Below are 4,045 nucleotides of genomic sequence, written 5' to 3'. Positions count from 1 at the left end.
TGAAACCCTCAGAGCTGAATGTGCCTCCCCTGTTCACATCCATCCTAGCACTGCTAACGTCTACGCCCCCACCAGAAGAATGGTGGGGCTCCTGAGGGCCCCTCCAACCCAGAACTCTAAGTTCTCCATAAACCTCTTGAAGTCAGCTCCAGGGTCCAAGAAGCCCATGGTCACACCCACCCCACCAACAGTGTCACCTCCTGCTACCAATGTCTGCCTTCGTTTCCTTTCCTGTTACTGTGGCACTTTACTACAACTTGAGAGAAAAAGTCGAGGCTGACTCAAGCTCAAGGCCCCGTCCACCATGAAAGGAAAGTCAAGGAAGCGCAAGCCTGAAGGACCTGGCCAAGCAGGCCTAGGGCAAGGAGCAGAGGATAAATGCACGCTTGTCCCTGCCCTGCTCACTCTCTCTGTCTTCTCCGGTCCTTGTTTAAGGAGCAGTCTCTCCTACAATGGAAGTGGGTCCCACAAAAGCAAATGTGAGTTCATTTCAGGACTTCCACAGCTGTGACTCAAAGTCTAACTCTGCATCTTCTTTACCATTAAAGATAGTTCCAACTGGGTACCTTTCCTGTTGTACCAGATGAGGAGCCAAATGAAATTACCTGTGAAAGAGAGGGTGAGCTGTCATCCAACAAAACCAGCTAGCTCCTTGACTTTGGACTTTCCGGTCTCCAGAATAAGGAGAGAGACATGTCCATTATTTTAAATGTCATCCAGCTTATGGTCATTTCTAGCCCATGTCCAATAGGCCTTGACGATTTATATACCAAGATAGGATTCATAGCATTAAGTGCCTTTTTGTTTGATTTCTTAATTTCTTATAGTTTTTTTTTTCAATTGTCACTTCTGGAGGAATTTCCTTTTATTGCCATTTAAAGTCCCTCACCTTCCTTGTGTTCCGGTCTGTGAATGGCTTATGCTTGAATTTCATGTTAGGTTTCCAGTGGGAAGAGAGTAAGGGAAGCCTCACCCCATTCAAAAGCAAAACCCAAGTCTCTCCATGTCTGAGAATTCCGTCCTCTTTCTTGGGGTGTTACATGCTTTAAATGCCCTGATGTTCCTCACTTGATGTTTCCTGAGGAGAGAGACATACCACAGAGCACTACGGAGGACGGTGCCAGGACATGGCAGAAAGTGGCAGAAGATGGCATTCAGGTGATGCCGTTCCAATTTCCAGGAGCTTTCTGAGGATATAGTTCTGTGGCAGACCCTGGCAGAGAAAATACGAAGAAAACCCAGTCTGTCTGGGCCCTCAGGAAAGCACTGTGATCTAAAGGTGAAGGGCATGTGGTCAGAGAGCAAACTAGGCCCCTGTATGGTGCCACCGTAGGTAGTGGCACCATTTGAGGAAGTATGGGAGGCATGCATGGCTGGTTTCCCCAGACACAAGAAGGAAAATTAGGGCCTAGATGGATTTTAGTGTAGATCATAACAATGGTTGCTGATTTGGCATTAAGGGTGTGGTACAGTCAAGGCCAAAATGGCTGAAGTGGTACCAACATGCTACAGCCAGAAGAGTGAGTGCCAACACATGTGTGAACAGAGCATGTTCTGTGAGTGCCTTAGCCAACAGCTCAGAGCTTCACGGGAAAGCCACTGCCTGTGGCTTCTCTTGGACAGGGTCTCCCATGAAGCCTTCGAGACACGTACATAGCATATTTCTGTGTTCACTCTCTTCCTAGTCTGTTGTACTTCTCTCTGTCCGCCTTGTAAGTGTTGGCTATTTCTGGCACCAATGGGTCATCAAGGCTGGGGTTGCAGAGCAGATTGACAGGAGAATTTTGGACATAGTGCTAGTGACCACTGTGATCTCAGGATGCCCAGGCAAATGCTACCATTGTTGTTGATATTAGGGTGATAGATTTTGATAGTGAAAGCAACCTTGGGGGGCTTGAAGGGATAATCTGTAGGGAAGTGAATGGTCAGGAAGAAAATACCTCCTTGGTAAGGACTGCCATTAGTCAGCACCCAGAGGTTCTGCGGAACACTGAGTAGGAAGATCCCTCTGTAAGTCAATCAGTTCCTTCTGGATCCGTTTCAGAGCCATAATCCCACTGCTCTGGCCCCCCTGACCTGGCAGGGCAGCCTGAGGTGGTCACCTGGGCCACAGCAAGACACACACCAATAGTGGTGGTCTACAGTTATTTTTTTAATCTGTGGAAGTGTTTTGCCTGCGTGTGTGTCTATGCACCACTGATGTGATTAGTTTCTAAGGAGGGCAGAAAATGGTATTGGATCCCTGGCATCTGGAGTTACAGATGGTCGTGAACCACCATGTGGATCCTGGGACTCAAATATGGAACCTCTAGAAGAGTAGACAGCACTTGTAGCCCTGAGCCACCTCTCCAGCCCTGGCACTCCGTATTTTGCTGTTAGGTTGTTCTCGATACAAACGCTCATGCTGTACGTCCATGGTCCTAGAAGTCTGGTACAGAGGGAATTTATGGACTTCACTTTTACACTGGCCATAACACTTACTAAATATCTTCCTTATTGCTGTTGTGAAAGTCACATTAATCTGCAGAAGTTTAATTTTCTTGTCTTTGTTTCTTTTCAGATTCTCAAAGAGTAATAATAACAATCATTCATTGTGTGAAAAAACACAGTCAATCGCTCAACAAAGAAAAATAAAAAAAAAAAAAATGAGAGAGGACAGGAAGCTTTTAAAATCTGTCCCAAACATCTCGGACACTCAATGTCGTGTCCTGTGGTCTGGAAGGACATCTGAGACGTTGGGTTACATCCCAAACTAAGCTGTCTAGGCTGAGTGTGACACAGAGATCGGAAGAGTAAGTAATGAAGTGTCAGCATACTGGGGAGAAATGTTTAATGGGCAGCAAAGCGGCCAGAGGGAAGACTGGTTTTATGTACTATCTTAATTATTCGGAAAGAGGAGTAAACATTTACAGATTGCATTCGAAATGGTGCTAACTTTAATGATGCTACAAAAATAATTAATGAGGGAAATAAAATGTGCCAAGTCCCAGAGCACTTGGAAATATGATCAATGAAAGGAAAAAATAGATTTAAAATAAATAAATGGAAAAAATAATTTTGACAATTATTAAAGAATAACTTTAAAAGCAATGATTCTGGAAGTTTTATAATATCTACTGAGGCTAATGAAAAATTTTTTTTGAATGTAAGAAATGTGCTAGGATGGATTTCAGCATCTTTGTTTAGTTCACTCAAATTCAATGTGGAAATTTGTCCCTTAGGTTTGTATAGCACCTGGAGGAGAGAGAGAAAGCTTTGAAAGATTTAAGGTATGAGAGCTGACATGTACTTCTTTTTGCTGTGGAATAAGCAAGGAATATAAACACTATGTTATATAAAATGAATATTAAATGTTTCTCAATTGAAAAGATTCTTGGTTGGTGTGATTGCTCCAAACATCATGGCCTTAAAGGAGTCTTTATGACAGGGTGTCTCTAGCACTGGGGCCATCAGAACAAATGCCTTCTGGTTCCAGCAGAAGGGGGAAATGATAAGCTTGACATTTTCCCTGCTATGGTCACAATGTATTAAAGAATTTATCTATTTTGATGCACATTTAAAATCTCAATATATACAGCCACCAAACTAGATAAGATGGATGAAGCAAAGAAGTGCAGGCTGACAGGAGCCGGATGTAGATCTCTCCTGAGAGACACACCCAGAATATGGCAAATACATAGGCGAATGCCAGCAGCAAACCACTAAACTAAGAACGAGACCCCCGTTGAAGGAATCAGAGAAAGGACTGAAAGAGTTTGAAGGGGCTTGAGACCCCATATGAACAACAATGCCAAGCAACCAGAGCTTCCAGGGACTAAGCCACTATCCAAAGACTATACATGGACTGACCCTGGGCTCCAACCTCATAGGTAGCAATGAATAGCCTAGTAAGAGCACCAGTGGAAGGGGAAGCCCTTGGTCCTGCCAAGACTGAACCCCCAGTGAATGGGATTCTTGTGGGGAGGGCGATAATGGGGAAAGGATTGGGAGGGGAACACCCATAAAGAAGGGGAGGGGAAGGGGTTAGGGGGATGTTGGCATGGAA

The 4,045-nt window shown here is 44.5% G+C and overlaps 1 pseudogene; it reads right to left on the bottom strand.

Moving 5' to 3' along the window:
• Positions 1-1,577: 1,577 nt before the first annotated feature.
• Ube2d4l-ps1 (ubiquitin-conjugating enzyme E2D 4 like, pseudogene 1) lies at positions 1,578-2,050 on the bottom strand (annotated as a pseudogene).
• Between the last annotated feature and the right edge of the window lie 1,995 nt (positions 2,051-4,045).

Source organism: Rattus norvegicus, chromosome 13 (assembly GCF_036323735.1).
Source record: "Rattus norvegicus strain BN/NHsdMcwi chromosome 13, GRCr8, whole genome shotgun sequence".
Taxonomy (NCBI): Eukaryota; Metazoa; Chordata; class Mammalia; order Rodentia; family Muridae; genus Rattus; species Rattus norvegicus.
Note: the sequence above shows the minus strand (reverse complement) of the source record. Positions and strands in the feature narration are given on the sequence as shown.